The sequence below is a fragment of the Delphinus delphis genome, chromosome 1 (genome assembly GCF_949987515.2).
Source record: "Delphinus delphis chromosome 1, mDelDel1.2, whole genome shotgun sequence".
Taxonomy (NCBI): Eukaryota; Metazoa; Chordata; class Mammalia; order Artiodactyla; family Delphinidae; genus Delphinus; species Delphinus delphis.
In genome coordinates, this window is record NC_082683.1 from 114632272 (window position 1) to 114652203 (window position 19932).

Genomic DNA, 19932 nt, shown 5'->3' on the forward strand with positions numbered 1-19932 from the left:
AGTAGGTGAAGTGGGAATGTACATGGTTATACAGTGGGGGTGGGGGGAGGAAAATTAGATGATTCTATCATGCATAGGAAATTGTAATAGATGGCCACAGAACAAGAATATTTTAAGCAAAGTTAAGTAAATCCAAAGATCAACTTCAATCCACTGGGAAATGTATCCCCAGGTTTACAGCTGAGAATGAAGTTCAATCAATTTCAGAAATGTGATTAAACTGCTTTACTAAAATTATGCAACTTTTATTCTTCTACTTTTCCAATTTAGTGACCACCCAATGAAGAGGGAGAACCACACTCTCACCACTGAGTTTGATTTGCAAGGTTTCTCCAGCTTCCACGAGCACCAGCTCACTCTTTTTGTGGTATTTCTTACACTGTACATCTTAACCCTAGCAGGTAATATAATCATTGTGACCATTATCCGTATTGATCATCATCTCCACACCCCCATGTACTTCTTCCTCAGCATGCTGTCCACTTCAGAGACTATATATACATTGGTCATTCTCCCAAGGATGCTATCCAGCCTCGTGGGTATAAGCTGGTCTATCTCACTGGTGGTTGTGCCACACAGATGTTCTTTTTTGTAACCTTTGGGATCACTAACAGCTTCCTGCTCACAGCAATGGGATATGACTGATACGTGGCTATCTTCAACCCCCTGAGATACATAGTCATCATGAACAAGAGGGTGTGCAACCAGCTGGTGTGGAGGGCCTGCAGCATTGGGCTGATTGTGGCTATGACACAGGTGACACCTGTATTTAGGTTACTTTTCTGTGCAACAAAGGTGGCCCACTTCTTCTGTGACATCTGACCTGTGATGAAGCTATCCTGCATCGACACGACTGTCAATGAGATTCTGACTTTGATCATCAGTGTTTTGGTGCTCGTTGTGCCTATGGGTCTGCTCTTCATCTCTTAAATCCACATTATCTCTACAATCCTCAAGATTGCCTCAGCCGAGGGCAGAAAGAAGGCCTTTGCTACCTGCACCTCCCACCTCACTGTGGTCATGGTCCACTATGGCTGTGCCTCCATTGCCTACCCCAAGCCCAAGTCAGAGACACCAAGGATCAGGGTCAGCTAATCTCAGTGACCTCCACTGTGATCACCTCCCTGCTGAACCCTGTGGTGTACACCCCAAGGAGCAAAGAGGTCAAGGATGCTCTGCTCTGAGCCATTGGAAGGAAGCTTTCCTGACAATTTGGGAATTGTGCTTCTGAGGCTCTTAGCATCCATTCTAAGCAGAACTATGAGGAGAAGAGCCCCATGTACTTGGCTCCCAGAGACCTGGCCCATAAGGAGGAGGAGAAGAGAGGAACAGAAACAGCATCTAACCGGGAGTCTGAAAGCTTTAAATATAGCCCCTGGACAAAGTGCTGGCCCTGTTTTTGTGGATAATTAGGTAAACAAGGACAGGATATGCCTGAAGAAGAGGTCGAGGAGTAATGTGGACCAAGGATTTTTCATTGGCCTTTTGGTTTTCTTGTGGCTCTCCACTTAATGAAGACAACAGGGAGTCCCTTAGAAAAAACAGAATCAGGACACACATTCTTCCCTACAATCCCTTCCCTACAATCCCTTCCTTCCTACTTAAGAGCATGAGAATTGCTCAACTTGGAGTCTCTGTTGCAATCTGCTTGTACATGACATATCAAGTCATAAATCACTGTGTGGACAGGAAAAGTGGCCTCAGAATGAGATAGCCCAGGGGAAACAGATTTCCTCTCCCAGCTGCTTTAATTTATCCCAGTTTCTAGCAAAACTGTTTATTAAAGATGGTGACCACAGACAGTTTAATTAGAGATCCTAGCAATTCTAAATCTTGTCAGCCATATTAATAGCCATTTGAGGGCACATTCCAAGATCCTCCTGGGTCAGTTCAGCTGCTGTTAATTCAGAAAGCATGTAATGGGTAATAGGAATGAACCAGGCTGTGGGCTAGATCCTGGGGAAGGAAAGATGAAAAGAAACCTAATGCCTGGCTTCAAAAAACTCAACTCTAGTGGCAAAGACAATTTTTTTTTTTTTTTTTTGCAGTACGCGGTCCTCTCACTGTTGTGGCCTCTCCCATTGTGGAGCACAGGCTCTGGGCGCGCAGGCTCAGCGGCCAAGGCTCACGGGCCCAGCCGCTCCACGGCATGTGGGATCTTCCTGGACCAGGGCACGAACCCGTGTCCCCTGCATCGGCAGGCAGACTCTTAACCACTGAGCCACCAGGGGAGCCCCACAAACATTTAAAGATATAGTTTCAATTCTTTATGTCAAGTGATATATACAAACGATCGAAGGGGAATGGGAGGGAGGGAGAGAAAGAAAGAGAAACTCTGTTGGAGATGCCAGGGAAGTCTTCAGAGAGGAGGTGATCTGTAATCTGGACTGGTTTTTAAACACTTACAGGAGACTTTCTGATGGGCAAATTGTTGAAGGAGAAGAATTCCAAAACAAAGAAATAATATTTCACATGTATGAAAGTTAAGAGAAATGTTCAGGAAATGGAATGTGACTTGGCATGCTGACTCCAGGGTACAAGAAAGGAAATGAAGGGAGATAAGACCAGAAGGTTGGCTGGAGTCAGATTGTAAAGGTCTTGTTTGCTGAACTAAGGAATTTGGCTTTAATTTTTAAACAATGGGAATCATCTAAGACTCAGGAAAACTCGGATTCAGTTTATGAGGCATCTATGTGAATTTTTGGCATCCTTATTGTCCTTACCTAGACCCACTGAGACATCTAAGAAGTTGTATGAATCTATAGACTCTAAGCTGAGAAAATCATGGGGGCAAAGAGAGTGAGACTAGAGTATTTAGAGGTCATACACAGAAATAATTATGCACTTATGATGAAGCTGAATCAGGCAATCACAGAGAGCAGGGGAGCAGAGGCTGATCAAGGAGTTTCACGTAGATTTGGGGTTTGGGATCCAAGTGAGCACCCAGTGAACAAGAACAAGGAACTAGCTGTCAAGTCAGTGACTAGGCTAGACCTCAGACTTGGGGTCACGATAGCTCCAGGACACAACTTCCACTAGAATTAAAGGGTGGGCTCAAAACTCAGAAAAGCCTTCAAAAGTAGATACAGAGACCCAAATAGCACATGTATCTGCTCTCCAGACCATAACAGAACTACCATGCCCTCTCTCAGGGTCTATAGAGGCAATGGTAAAAATCAAACTATACCTAAAATTCCCTAAGAATATAAGGTGGCTGAAAGAAATTAAGAGAAGTTGTTAACTGGCAAATAAAAGAAATGAATAATTAAAAGCAAAGTATTGCAGGCAAAGTGTTTGACAGTCATTCAGTAAACATACATAGAATCTTTACTATATGCCAGATACTGGGCTAGACATGGAAAATATCAAAATAATTCTGCACTAATCCTTGAATAAAGGAGCTCCCAGTCTAGCAGGGGACATGGGCTTATGCAGAACTCACCATAATACAATGTGATAGAGAAATGGACAAAATGTGCTTAATATTTATGACAAAGACATAAGCCTTGGGATATTTTTTTGTGATCTATATAAAGCTAATCTCATCAAGCCAGAAAGGGCCCTGCATACTGAGGTTCAGTGAAATAAATGTTTGTTACCTGGGCAATAAGGCTGTCTTGATCTAAGTATGGGGCCATCTCCTAAGGCCGAGGGCTATGTGGCTGTGGATGGCATCATGCAGAGTAACTTATCACTATGGACTTCTAGAACATTTATTACCCAGGTTTTCCAGAAAACTTGTTTGAATGGAATAGCTTCACAGTCACACACCATAGAATCATATGTTTTCAATAGCCCTTGTCACACCCCATCAAGTTCCCGGCCACAGAACTATATTTGACCTACTAAACAGTTCCAGGCTCTCACTGAATATTTGGCTGGATTAAACAACCCGAGAGGAATCCTCCCTGTTCCCCAGGATTATTTCGGTTACTACTCATGCTCAAGATCATTTATGGCAAGTAACTCTTCCATAATGTGGTCCTTAACACAAAACACTTTCCCAGACATTATCTCACTAGGTCCTCAGAACAATCCTAGGAAGGAGGCAGGAATAAGGCTCTCAAATCTACAGATAATAAGGTTAAGACAGAAAAGGGGTGAAGGCAGAATTGAACTTGTACCACCTTGCTGGCATTTTCTGTTTACCCAGAGTATATCACTACCCAAGGGCAATTCACAGTATGGATGGTAATGTACCAGAGAAATCAAGCTAAGCAAAATTCAAATTCCCCAGGACCTCAAACTTCCCAAATAAAGCAAAACCTCATCCCTGAACCTTTTTCAAAAGAGAAGAATCCTCTATGGAATAGCCACCTGGGATCCTCATTCTAGCCAATGCAGACCCCCAAAGGAAGAGCATTTCCAGCAGCAGTTCAAGCTGTAGTCTTATTCACATAGAACCAGTTAAGAGTTTAGGGAACATGAGTATCCACTTTCTCCAGTATTAAATCAAATCAGAGAAAAGCATTTGGAACTTCACAAGCAAACCTGGCCCTTACTTAAAGAGGTTAGGTCCAGTACTAAGTGCTGGGAATACAATAGTGAATTATGCTAAATATAATATATGTCATATATAAAATGCATACTATAATATATAACATATATTTGGCAGACTGATGACTGCTAAATGAAAATTTTAAACAGGTAATGAGAGCACAGAAGTAAGAAAACTTTAGTTCTAATTAATGTTTTTGAATCAGAAATACAGGAAGACAAATTCAGGTTCTTGGCCAGTCACCCAGTTCACTTCTCCTTCATCATGTATCACACCCTATTAGCAGTAGAGAGTGAGACTATGTAGTAGAGAGATTTGAAGTCTCTACTGTGGCCAATATCTCTTTTGCTTGTTAGAAAACCTCCAGCATCTCAAGCTTTAACTTTGGTAAGAAACTCAATTCCAACTCCAAGAAACATAAATATTCTTTATCTCTTTACTTTCCCACCCCTATTGAGCAAATCCTATTTGCTTAGCCAAATCTACTTCTCTTTGGAGGAGAGTTCTCTCTTTGTGAATGCTGGGACCCCATGGTGAACTTTGGTTTGGAGCCCATTTGTACCAGTCACCCACTGCAGCTGCAACATGAGGAACAAGACTTGAAGTCAGTAGACTGATTTCAAGCCCTGGGTCTCTCACTTATTAGCTCTGTATTCTTGGTTGAGTCACTTAAATTTCCTCTCAATTCCACAAGGTCTTGTGAGTGAATCTTTAACCACCATCTCATTCAGGGAAGTGTGGGGAGATGCAAGGCCTTTAGGATGAAAGTAAAAATGAGATGAGATGGAGGGAATGCAGGAGAGAATACTGAAATAGACTGCTGACTCATTTCTCTAGCCTTTCACTTGGTTGTTAACTTGTTTTTTAATTGAAGTACACTTGACATGTTATATCGGCTTCAGGTGTACAACGTAGTGGTTCAACGTTTATATACATTATGAAATAATCTCCACAATAAGTTTAACAACCATCTGTCATCATATAAAGTTATTACGATAGTGTTGACTGTATTCCCTATGCTGTACCTAACATCTCCATGACTTATTTATTGTATGACTGGAAGTTTATACCTCTTAATCCACTTCACCTATTTTGTCCATTCTCCTACCCCCATTCCCCTTGGCAACCACCAAGTTTTGTTTTCTGTAACTATGAATCTGTTTCTGTTTTGTTTGTTTACTTGTTTTGTTTTTTAGATTCCATATATAAGTGAAATAGTAAAGTATTTGTTTTTCTTGGCCTGACTTATTTCACTTAACATAGTACCCTTTATGCCCATTTATGTTGTTGCAAATGGCATATTTCATTTTTTTCATGACTAATATTCAGTGTGTTTGTGTGTGTGCGTGTATCACCTCCTCTTTATACTTTTGTCTGTCAGTGGGCACTTAGGTTGCTTCCATATCTTGGTTATTGTAAAATTATGCTGCAGTAAAAAAAGGGGTGCATATACCTCCTTAAATTAGTGTTCTCATTTTCTTTAGATAGATACCCAGGAGTGGAATTGCCGGATCATATAATAAATGTATCTTTAATTTTTTAAGGACTCTCCATACCATTTTCCATAGTGGATGCAATTTACATTTCCACCAAGTGTATAAGGTTTCCCTTTTCTCAACAACCTCGCCAACACTTATTATATTTACTATCTTTTTTTTAGAGTAGCCATTCTGACAGGTGTGAAGTGATATCTCATTGTGGTTTTGATTTGCATTTCCTGACAACCAGTGTTACTGAGCATCTTTTCATGTGGTCTGTTGGCTATCTGTGTCTCTTCTTTGGAAAAATGTCTATTCAGGTCCTCTATCCATTTTTTAATCAGACTACTTGTTTTTTTGTATTGAGTTGAATGAGTTCTTTGTACATTTTGGATATTAACCCCTTACCAGATATATCATTTGCAAATATTTTTACCCATTCAGTAGGTTGCCTTAATGTTTTGTTTATGGCTTCCATCACTGTGCAAAAGCTTTTTAGTTTGATATAGTCCCATTTGTTTATATTTAATTTTGTTGTTCTTGCCTGAGGAGACAGATCCAAAAATATACTGCTAAGACCAATGTCAAAGGGATTTTACTGCCTATGTTATCTTCTAGGAGTTTTATGGTTTCTGGTCTTATATTTAAATCTGTTATCCATTTTGAGTTTATATTTGTATACAGTATAAGAAAGTGATCCAATTTCATTCTTTTGCATGAAGCTGCCCAGTTTTCCCAGCACCATTATTGAAGAGGTTGCCTTTTTCTCACTTTATATTCTTACCTCATTGGTCATAGATTGACCATATAAGCATTGGTTTATTTCTTGGCTCTCTATTCTGTTCCATTGATCTATGTGTCTGTTTTTATGCCAGTACTACACTATTCTGATTACTATAGCTTTACAGTGTAGTTTGAAATCGAGAAGCATGATACCTCCAGGTTTGTTCTTTTTCAAGATTTTTTTTGACTATTTGCAATCTTTTGTGTTTCCATACAAATTTTAGGATTATTTGTTATACTTCTGTGAAAAATGCTATTGGTATTTTGCTAGGGATTGCATTGAATCTGTAGACTGCTTTTGGTAGTATGGTACTTTTGACAAAATTATTCTTTCAATCCATAAACACATTATATCTTTCCACTTATTTGTACCATCTTCTATTTCTTTCATCAATGTCCTATAGTTTTCAGAGTACAGGTCTTTCACCTCCTTGGTTAAATTTATTCCTAGGTATTTTATTCTTTTCAATGCAATTGTAAATGAGTTTTCTTAATTTCGCTTCCTGATAGTTCAATATTAATGGATAGAAACACAACAGATTTCTGTATATTTGTATACTGCAACTATACTGAATTCATTTATTAGTTCAAATAGCATTTTGGTTCAGTCTTTAGGTTTTTCTATTTATAGTATCATGTCATCTGCAAACAATGACAGTTTTAATTTTTCTTCTCCAATTTAGGTTCCTTTTATTCCTTTTTCTTGTCTGATTGCTGTGGCTAGGACTTCCAATACTATATATATCAAATAAAAGTGGTGAGGTCTTCCCTGGTGGTACAGTGGTTGAGAGTCCGCCTGCTGATGCAGGGGACGCGGGTTCGTGCCCCAGTCCGGGAAGATCCCACATGCCGTGGAGAGGCTGGGCCCATGACCCATGGCCGCTGAGCCTGTGTGTCCAGAGCCTGTGCTCCACAATGGGAGAGGCCACAGCAGTGAGAGGCCCGCGTACCACACACACACACAAAAAAAGTGGTGAGGTAGGTCATCCTTGCTTTGTTTCTGATATTTGAGGAACTGATTTCAGCTTTTCACCATTGAGTGTGATGTTGGCTGTGGGTTTGTCATATATGGCTTTTATTATGTTAAGGTATGTTCTCTCTACATCCACTTTGTTGAGAGTTTTTGTCATAAATGGATGTTGAATTTTGTCAAGTGCTTTTTCTGCACCTCCTGAGATGATCATATTATTTTTGTCCTTTGTTTTGTTAATGTGTTGTATCACATTGATTGATTTATGGATGTTAAGCTATACTTGCATCCCTGAAATGAATCCCACTTGATCATGGTATATGATGCTTTTAATGTATTGTTAAATTAGATTTGCTAATATTGTGTTGAGAATTTTTGCATCTAAGTTCATCAGGGATATTGGCCTGTAGTTTTCCTTTTTTTGATAACTTTGTCTGGTTTTAGAAGTAGGGTAATGCTGGCCTAGTAAAATGAGTTTGAAAGTATTGCTTCCTCTTCAATTTTCTAGAATAATTTGAAAAAGATCAGTATTAACTCTAGAATTTGGTAGAATTCAATTGTGAGGTCATTGGGACCTGGACTTTTGGTTTTTGGGAGTTTTTTGATTAACAATTTAATTTCATTACTATTTATCAGTCTATTAAGATTTTCTATTTCTTCATGATTCAGTCTTGAGAAATTATATATTTGTTGGAATTTACCCATTTCTTCTAGGTTGTCTAATTTGTTGGCATATAATTGTTCATAATATTCTCATGATGCTTTGTATTTCCTTCATGTCAGTTGTAATTTCTCCTCTTTCATTTCTGATTTTATTTATTTGAGCTCTCTTTTCTTCTTGATGAGTCTGGCTAAAGGTATGTTGATTTAATTTATCTTTTCAAAGAACCAACTCTTAGTCTCATTGACTTTTTTCTATTGTCTTTTTAGTCTCTGTAATATTTATTTCCACTCTGATCTTTATTATTTCCTTCCTTTTATTAACTGTGGACTTTGCTTGTTCTTTTTTCTCTGGTTCCTTTATGTGTAAAATTAGATTGTTATATTTGAGATTTTTCTCATCTCATAATGGAGACCTGTATCATTATAAACTTCCATCTTAGAACTGAGTTTGCCACATCCCATGGATTTTGGAAAGTTGTGCTTCCATTTTCATTGGCCTCAGGTAATTTTTCCTTGGTTCTGTTTTTCAGAGGTTTTTTGTAGTTGATTTCTAGTCTCATGCTTGTAGTCAAAAAGATGCTTGATATGATTTCCAACCTTCATTACATTTACTGAGACTTGTTCTGTGGCCTAGTGTGTGATCTATCTTGGAGAATGTTTCATGTGCATTTGAAAAAAAGGTGCATTCTTCTATTTTTGGATGGAATGCTTTGTATATATCTATTAAGTTCATCTTATATAATGTGCTGTCTAAGTCCAATGCTTCCTTATAGATTTTCTGTCTGAATAATCTATCCATTGATGTAAGTGAGGTGTTAAAGTCCCCTACTATTATTGTGTTAATGTCTATTTCTCTGTTTATGTCTGTTAATATTTCCTTTATGTATTTAGGTGCTGTAATGTTGGGCACATAGATATTTATATGTTATAACCTCTTGTTGGATTGATCCTCTTATTTATCTATTTTTTTATTTTTGGCTAAGTTGGATCTTCACTGCTGTGCAAGGCTTTCTCTAGTTGTGGTGAGCAGGGGCTACTTTTCATTGCAGTGTGCAGGCTTCTCATTGCAGTAGCTTCTCTTGTTGCAGAGCATGGGCTCTAGGTGTGCAGGCTTCAGTAGTTGTGGCATGTGGGCTGTAGAGCACAGACTCTGTAGTTGTGGTGCATGAGCTTAGTTGCTCCACTGCATATGGGATCTTCCCAGACCAGGCATCAAACCTGTGTCGCCTGATTTGGCAGGCAGGTTCTTAACCACTGCACCACCAGGGAAGTCCCAGATTGATCCTTTTATAATTATGTAATGCTCTTCTTTGTCTTTTGTTACAGTTTTTGTTTTAAAGTCTATTTAGTCTGATATAAATATTGCTACTCCAGCTTTCTGTTTCCATTTGCATAAAATATTTTTTATATCCCTTCACTTTCAGTCTGTTAGTGTCTTTAGGTCTAAAATGAGTCTCTTGTAGGCAGCATATAGATGGGTCTTTTTTTTTTTATCCACACAGCCATCCCATGTCTTTTGATTGACACATTTAGTCTATTTACATTTAAAATAATTATTCTTAGGTATGTGCTTATTGACATTTTGTTAATTGTTTTCTAGTTGTTTTGTACTTCTCTGTTTCTTTATTCTTCTCTTGATCTCTTCCCTTGTAATTTGATGACTATCTTTAGCTTTATGTTTGATTTCCTTTCTTTTTTTGTATATCTATTAAAATATTTGGTTTGTGGTTATCATGAGGTTCATATATAACAACCTACACATATAGCTGTCTATTTTAAGTTAATGATCTCTTAAGTTCAAATACATTCTAAAAGCCCTATTTTTCCCTCCCCTCCACCATCACATTTTATGTTCTTAAGTTCAGATTTTATATCTTTTAGTTTTGCGTATCCCTTAACTACTTACTGTACATATAGGTTATTTTACTACTTTTACCTTTTAACCTTCATATTACCTTTGTAAGTAGTTGGTTCATTATATTTACCATATGTTTGCCTTTACCAGTGAGACTTTTTCTTTCATAATTTAATTTCTAGTTGTGTCCCTTGGGTGTTTTTCACTACTTTGTCTTTCAGATCACTGATCTGTTCTTCTAGATCATCTAATATACTGTTGATTCCCTCTAGTGTATTTTTCAATTCAGTAATTGTGTTCTTCTGCTCTGATTGGTTCTCTTTTGTATTTTCTTTTTGTTGAAGTTCTCACTGTGTTCATCCATTTTTCTCCCCAGTTTTGTGAGCAACTTTATGATCATTATCTTGAACTCTTCATTGGGTAGATTGCTTATCTCTATTTTGTTAAGTTCTTTTTCTGAGGTTTTGTCTTGTTCTTTCATTTGGAACATACTCCTCTATCTTCTCATTTTTCCCAATTCTCTATGTTTATTTCTTTGCATTACATCCATTACCTCTCCTGATCTTAGAGAAGTGGACTTATGTAGAAGATCTTCTACAGAGCCCAGGAGCACAGACCCCCTGCTACCAAAGCTGGATGCAGCAGGGGTGTTCCCTACATGGGCAGCATATGCCTTTCCGGTGTGGCAGGGCTGACTGTTGCAGACACGTTAATATGCAGGGCTGGCCCCCAGCTCATCTGACTGCAAGATCCTGCCTCATGTAGTTGATGTGGGCATGCTGGTGGGTGAGGCATGTCCCCAGTATGGTTGGTTGCGAGGCCCAGTAGCATGCTACGGCAGCACATGCACTGGTGGACAGGGAAGGACCCTGGTGTGAGTGGCTGTGTGGCACAGCAGCATGCAACAGCAGCAGGCTCACTAGTGGCCAGCATTAGCCCCTGACATGGCTACCTGTGAGGGATGGCCATGTGCAACTGCTGCCCATGTGCATGACTGGTCATGTTGTTGCTGGTGTTCTATTAGTGCAGTTCTCTGGTGGGCAGGGCAGGCCCCCAGTGCAGTTGGCAGCAAGGCCCAGCATCACCTGACTACCACAGGCATGCTGGTGGGTGGGGCAGGCCCCCAGTGTTAATAGGCTAGAGGGAGAATTCCAAAATGGTACCTGTCAGTACCAGTGTCATCATGGTAGAATGAGATCACAAAAATGGCTGATGTCAGCAACTCAGTCATCAGGGGTAGTCCCAGCTGCTTCTTGTTTCTCTGGGAGGCTCTCCAAGATCAGTGAGTGGGCCTGACCCCACTACCTTTCAAACTGCTGCCTTTGTGCTAGGACTCAGAGCAAGTGAGGTTTTGCATGCATTGTTAAGAGTGGAGTCTTAAATTCCTACAGCTCTCCTGAACATAAGCCCTGCAGTTTTTCAAAGTCAGGTATTTTGGGGCTTGTCTTCCTGGTCCTTGACACCTGGGCTGGGGATCCCAATGTAAGGACTGGACTACTTGCTCCTTGGGGAGGACCACCATGGTTTTGATTTTCCTCCTATTTGTGGGTCACCACATTGGGAGTGTGGGTGCTAACTAGACATTTTCTCTGTGCCTCCTGTTTTGTTGCAGCTCCTTCTTTATATCTTTAGTTGTGAAAAATCTTTTCTGCTAGTCTTCAGAGCACTCTTAGAGATAGTTGCTCTTTAAGTAGTTATAATTTTGGTATGCCCATGGGAGGAGGTGAACTCAGGATCTTCCTACTCTGCCACCTTGATCCAGAGCCCCTGTAACTTCTTGATTTAGTATATTTATAATACAGAACAATGTAAACTCTAGGATTTTTCTTACTGGGGAAGTCTAACTAAAGTTCTTATTTCTAATCAAACTAAGAATGAATGGATACTAGTGTTTACTCCATACAAATTTCTTTAATCAGAGGAAAATGAACTTGGAAGTTGTCACTCCATCCTTATAGCAATAAAAGCTGGACAAACTGAAAGTCAAGAACTTTTCTTGGACGTACCAGAGAACTAAGGTTGTAGGTCAAACTGCCACCTGGATATCTAGACAGATGACTACATCCAGAGAGACACAGTTGAAATATTCTTATCTGATGCAGGAACCACTAAAGCCATAAATCAGAATTCTTAAATGGTAATTTCAATGAATTGCTGCAGGCTGAATATAGACTAACTTGAAAGTGAACAGCTCCTGGGAGTTGCAATCTTAGGGGAGCCCCCACACTTTCATGCATCTTGCCTTCAGGAACCCTACCAGATTCTCATAGTGAAGATTCAAGGATGATCCCTTCATGGCTCTAGCAGGGGGAAGGGAAGAGTAATTACTGTAAAATATATTCAGATCCTTCTCCATAACAAAGACCTACAATGTCAGGGAAAACAACCTTGCTAGAGCCTTATCACAGGTTCTAGAAGGAAATTCCTCCATCCAATGAACTCCAGCCCTTACTGTGTCAATGAAGTGGGTGGGGTGGGGAACAAAGTTAACAGAGGTCAGGAATTCAAGGAAATATATAGGGAATTCCACAGATGGGGAAGGGAGTGAGGACCTGGAGAAAATACTGGAGAAACACAGGTGAAGGTCATGACCCTGAAACACTGGCCCACTTAAAGTTTGAAATTGAACAGGAAGAAAATAGAATAACCTTTTCCCTACACCTTACCACCATACCAACAGGGGTTCAGTGAAATAACAGTGAATTACAACAGAGAGGGCTGCAAGACACAGACTATACAAAGAGAGAAAACAACAAGGACACTAGAGGAATTTGAAGCCCCTGGCCAGATTAATATAAATCCTCCCTTTAAAACATTAAAATCCTATTTATATCACTTCCTGTTACTCAGTATAACACGAATAGCTTATAACAAAAAATTACCAAGTCAATCTGAAAGAAAAGAAAAACAGTCTGAAAAGATGAATCAAGCATCAGAGTCAGATATATCAGAGATTTGGAATTATCAGAGAATTTAAATAACTATGGGAATTTAAAATATATGTTAAGGGCTCTAAAGGGAAAAGTAGACAGTATGCAAAAACAGATGGTTAATGTGAGCAGAGAGAAAGTCTACAAAAGGATAAAAATAAATCCTATAAATCAAAAACAAGGTAATAGAAATGAAGAATACCTTCCATGTGCTTATGATTAGACTGCACACCACCAAGGAAGGGATTAGTGAGTTTGAAAATCTGTCAGTAGAAACCTCCCAAACTGAAATGTAAACAGAAAAGAAAGGAAAAAAAAAAACCATAACATCAAAGAACTGTGGGATATACAAAAAAAATAACATATTTGTAACTGGAATAACAGGAGGAGAAGGAATAATACAACAGAAGATACACTTGAAGTAATATTGCCTGGGAACTTTCCAAAATTGATAACAGGCATCAAACTACAGATCCAGGAATCTCAGAGAACACCAAACAGGATAAATACAACCCCTCCCCCAAATAAAAACAAACAAACAAAACACTTAGGGATATTATATTCCAACTACAGAAAACCAAGGACAAAGAAAAAATCTTGAAAGAAGTCAGAGGGAAAAACAAACACCTTACCTATAGAAGAACAAGGATAAGGATTAATACAAATTTCTTGTCAGAAATCATATAAGCAAGAAGAAGGTAGAGTAAAATATTTAGTGTTCAAAGGAAAAAGCCATCCACTTAGATATTTACATAGAGCAAAATTATTCTTCAAAGAAAAATATCCATCCACTTAGATATTTATGCAGAGAAAAATTATTCTTCAAAAGTGAAAGAGAAATGAAGACTTTCTCAAACAAAAACTGAGAGAATTCATTGCCATCAGACCTGCCCTTTAAGAAATGTTAGAAGTTCTTCCTGAGGAAGAAAAATGATATAGATACGCATAAAGGATCAACCTAAACAAAGGAAGAGTATAGAAAATAAATAAAAGTACATAAAATATAATACTTTATTTTCTTATTCTTAGTTGATCTAAAAGATAACTACTTGTTTAAAGCAAAAACAGTAGCAATTAGTGGAATGAATGAAAGGAATGTCACAAGGGACAGAAGGGAGTAACTGGTAATACTCTGCATAACATGTGAAGCAATACAGTGTTATTTGAAGATGGAGTTAGATCAGTTAAAAGTGTATACATAATATAAATCCCAGGGTAACTATTAAAAATGTTTTCAGAAGAAAAATTGGTATGCTAAGAGAAGAGACAAAATTGAATCACATAAAATGCTCAATTAAAATCACAGAACACCAAAAGGAGGGAAAAAAGAAACAAAGAATAAATGTAATGAATAGAAAATAGTTACAAACATGGTAGATATTAACCCAAAAATATCAATTCACTTTAATTGCTTAAATACATCAAATAAAAGACAGATCATCAGAGTGGATTTAAAAAATAGGACAAATCTATAGGTTGTTTACAAGAAAGCCATTCAAATAGCTTAAGGAGATAAAGAAAAAGATATGACAGGCTAACACTAATCAATAGAAAGATGCAGAAACTGTATTAATTTCAGACAAAGTAGAATTCAGAACTAGGAAGATTATCTAGAATAAAGAGTATTACATAATAATAAAGAGATATATTCTACAAGAAGACATAGCAATATTAAATGTGTATGTACCTAATAAAAGGGCATAAAAATATCAGTACATGAGGAAAAACTTAGAAAAGAGAAAGAGACAAATCTATACTATTATAGTTGAACACTTTACCTTTCTGTCAATAATTGATAGACTAAGCAGGCAAGACATTATTAAGGTACAGAGGAACTAAACAGAACTATCAATCAATTTTATCTTAATAGTTGACATTTATAGGATTGACATTTATAGAATTCTCAATCTAAGAACAGTGAAATACAAACTCTTCTTAAGCTCACATGTAATATTCACCAAGACAGACCACATTCTGGGCCATAAAACACAAGTTAACTAATTTGAAAGAACAGAAATCACACTAAGTATATTCTCAGACCAAAATGGAATTAAACCAGAAATCAACAACAGAAGAATAGCTGGAAAATTCCCAAGTACCCCAAAGATTTCAAAATTTCTAAATAGCTCATGAGTCAAAGAAGTCTAAAGAGAAATTTTGAAAATATATTTTGAAATTAATTAAAATAAAAATAAAAGTTATCAAGATTTGTGGGTTGCAGAGAAAGCAGTGCTTAGAAGGAAATTATAGAATTAAATTCATACATTAGAAAAGAAGAAAAAATAAGCATCAATAACCTAAGTCTTGTCTTAGTAAACTAGAGAAAGAAAAGCAAATTAATCCTAACACAGGCAGAAGAAATAATATTAGAGCAAAAAGCAATAAAATTGAAAACAGAAAAATAATACAGAAAATCAACAAAGCCAAAGCTGGTTATTTGAAAAGATCAATAAAATTGATAAACCTATGGCCAAGCTAACCAAGAAAAGAGAAAAGACACACATTAACAATATCAAATGAAGGTGGGGTCATAACTACTGACCCACTGATATTAAAAGAATTATAAAGGAATATGAAAAACTCTTTGTCCAGAAATTTGATAACTTGGATGAAATAGGTCAATTCCTTGAAAGACACAAAGTACTACAACCCATGTGAGAAGAAATAAAGTGAATAGTCTTATATATGTTAAAGAAATGAATTAATAATTAATTGCTTTCCAAAAATTAAAGTGCCAGGCTCAGATGGTTTCATGGATAAATTCTACCAAATAATTAAGGAAGAAATAATACCAATTTTCCACAATCTCTTCTAGGAAGCAGAGGCAGAGAGAACACCTCCTAAGTAATTCTACGAGGCTAGTATTACCCTAATACCAAAACCAGATACAGACATCAAAAAGAAAAAGAAAGGAAAAGTAAACAGCTGACTAATACTTCTCATCAATATTAATGAAAAAAAATCAACAAATATGAGCAAGCTGAATCCAACAATGTATGAAATAAAGTATACATCATGACCAACTGTGATTTATTCCAGGTATTCAAGGCCAGTTCAAGATTTGAAAATCAATCAATGTAATCCACCAAATTAGGGGGCTAAGAAAGAAATTATATGATATCAATTGATACAGAAAAAGCATTTAACAAAAGTCAATATCCATTCCTGAAGTAAAACTCTCAGCAAAAGAGGAACTGACAGAGGAAATTTCTCAGTTTGATAAAGGACATTTTTAATAACTTACAGCTAACTTCATACTTAATAATGAGATATTGGATGCTAGCCTCCTAGATCAAGAACAAGACAAGGATGACCCCTCTTGTCACCCATATTCAATGTCATATTAGAAGTCCTACCTTGTGCAATAAGACATGAAAAAGAAATAAAAGGTATACAGATGGGCAGGAAGAAATAATACTGTCTTTATTCACAATTGACATGATTGTTTATTTAGAAAACCCCAAAGGATCTACAGAATTCTTCCTGAACTAATGAGTATGGCGATATCATAGAATAAAAGGTCAATATACAAAAGTCAGTTGTTTTCTTATAAAGCACTAATGAAAAATCAAAATCTAAAAAAAAAATTTACAAAAATGTCAAAAATAATAAAATACATATAAATCCAACAAAAATCTATAGGATCTTTATGTGAAGACTATAAAACACTGATAAGAGAAATCAAAATGATCTAAACAGACAAAGACTATGTTCCTGGATTAAAAGACTTATTAAGATGTCAGTTCTTTCCAACTTGATCTATAGCTTCACACAATCCAAATCAAAATCTCAGTAAGCTATTTTATAAGTAACAAACTGATTCTAAAGTTTACATGGAAAGGTAAAATATATAGACAACACAATACAGAAGAAAAAACTTGAACTGAAAACTACCTAATTTCGAGGCTCACTATAAAGGTACAATATTCAAGACTGAGTGGTACTGGTGAAAGAAAATATAGATTAATGGAACAGAACAGAAATTCCAGAAATGACCTACAAAAAATATAGTCAACTGATATTTTTGCAGAGGCAATTCAGTGGCAAAATGATAATCTTTTTGACAAATGGTGCTGGAATGGTTGAATACCCATATATCAAAAACAACAACAAAAACTCCTAGATACAGGTGTTACACCTTAGACAAAAATTAACTCAACGTGGATCAGAGATTTCAAATGTAAAATGCAAAAACTATAAAACTTTTACAAGAAAATATAGGAGAAAATTTCTTTAACCTTGGGTTTGGGTATGACTTTTTAGATACACCTGTAAAATTATGATCCATGAAATAAACATGGTAAGTTGGACTTTAATAAAATTGAAAACATCTTGTGAAAGACACTGCTAAAAGATGGTAAAACAAGTCACAGACTAGAAGAAATATTTCCAAAACATTTATCTGATAAAATACTTCTATCCAAAATATACAAAAAACTCTTAAAACTCAGCATTAAGAAAACAAGCAATCCAATTTAAAAAATGGGCAAAAGAGCTGACAGCTCATAAAATAATATCTACAGATGGTATAAACATATGAAAATATCCTCAGCATCATTTTTCATTAGGGAAATGCAAATTAAAACAGCAGTGAGATATCATTACAAACCTATTAAAATGACTAAAATCCAAAAGAGTGATAACAACAATTGCTGGTGAGGATGCAATGCAGCAGAAACTCTCATTCACTGAGGGTTGAATGTAAAATGGCATAGCCACTTTGAAAGAGAGTTTGACAGTTTCATTCAAAAGCAAATATATTATCACTATATTATCCAGCAACCACACTGGTAGGTATTTGTCAGGTGAATTAAAACTTCTGTCCACACAAAAACCTGCACACAAAGTTTATAGTTGCTTTCTTCACAATTGTCAAAAACTGGAGGCAACCAAGATGTCTTTCAATACGTGAATGAGTAAACAGTTGTACATCCATACAATGAAATACTATTCAGAGATTAAAAAAAAATTAATGAGCAATCAAACCATTGGAAGACATGGGTATATCTTAACTGTATATTGCTAAATGAAAGAACCCAGGCTGAAATAGCTATACATTGTATGGTTCCATTTATATGACAGTGTTCAAAAGGCAAAACTGAAGAGACTACAAACAGATAAATGGTTGCCAGGCATTTGAGAAGGAAGGAAGGTTAAACAGAAGCATATGGAATTTAGTGACACTATTCTGTATGATACTATAATGGTGGATACATGACACTATACATTTGTCAAACCCATAAAACTTTGCAGTAGAGTGAACCTTAATGTAGGAAAATGAAAGAAAAATCATTTAGGAAATTGAGATCCCAGAATGCAATGCAAGCTGAAGAAAAATAATCTAACTGTATTACAGATGTACAAAACAACCTCACTGAAGGAGGCAAGGGAAAGGTTCTAACTGAAGTATTTTGGAAATGAGTGAAGTCTGTAGGACTAAAGGCAAAAGGAACTACACATAAGCACTCTCTTCTAATGTTTAAAACTGTTTCCCACAGGGGTTCAGGTTAAGAATTCTTAAAGTGCTATAAATTTATACTGGAATTGAACAATTAAAATATGGATGCCAGATGGTGGAAACCAGATTTTTCACTGTTAGGGTGGGAAGTTACAGACAAGCAAGAGGAGAAGGCTAGAATGATCTACATGGTAATGGCTTATGGAAGCCCAGATCTTGGTTTCTAACACCAATTTCCAATAAGAGGAATTATCCTTAGATAAATGGTTGGTTGTAGAACTAGGTCAGTAAATATACACAATGAGCCTGCAGCATCTTGTAGTGCCTAAAAGTAAGAAAGTGTTAAAACAGACAACTCAATGATTTCGGTTTTGTCAAAGGGACAGAAGAGCCAACTGAAAGAGCTTCCAATAGCCAAAACTGGAACAATCTAACATATAAAGTAGTATTGGATTATAAACCAAAAGATAAAATAAATAACCACAAGTTCATACTGAAATGGCATAAATAAATTACTGAATAAATAAGTGGGGGAGAAGAGATGAATCTCCTGGGCAGAACTCCAAATAATTTTTACACATACTCCACCCTCAAGGAAGTGGAGCATAACTTCCTCTTATTAAGAGTGAACTGTACATAGTGATTTTCTTCCAAAGAGTACAATTAAACAGTGAGATAAAAAGAGTAACTTAATTCAGAAATCTATAAAACACTACCTCATCCAGGTAATCAAAATTAACATCAACAGTGATAAGTCATATTGATAGCATGTTCCCTAAATACAATGTGATAGGAATGGCACTTTTTCTCTGTGGTCTTTCTCCCAAAATCTATAACACCTGGTAATTTTCCTTTCCCTGAAGTTTACTTTAACTGGTATTAATATAGACACTCCTATATTCTTTTGATTGATTTTTGCATTATTATTATCTTCCATCCTTTTATTTTCTACTGGCCAGTATCATATTTAAAGTTAGTTTCTACTAGACAGCATATGATTGGGTCATGTTATTAAAGCCACTCTACTGATCTCTGTTTTAACGTGGTATATTTAGAATATATTTATACCATTTACATTTAATGTAATTATTGACATGTTAGGTCCAAGTTCACTATTTTATATTTTGTTTTGCATTTTATCTGTTTTTTTCTTTTTCATGCTTTCCTGTGTGTTAATTTAACATATTTCAGAATTCCATTTTGACTTTTCTATAGCATTTTGAGTGTATCTCTTTATATAGTTCTTTTAGTGGCTGCTCATTAGGTAAACAACAAAGAATGGAGTTGATAGATCATA

General features: G+C 36.6%; 1 pseudogene; it reads left to right on the forward strand.

The window, feature by feature from the left end:
• Positions 1-253: 253 nt before the first annotated feature.
• LOC132438307 (olfactory receptor 10J1-like) lies at positions 254-1208 on the forward strand (annotated as a pseudogene).
• Positions 1209-19932: the final 18724 nt, after the last annotated feature.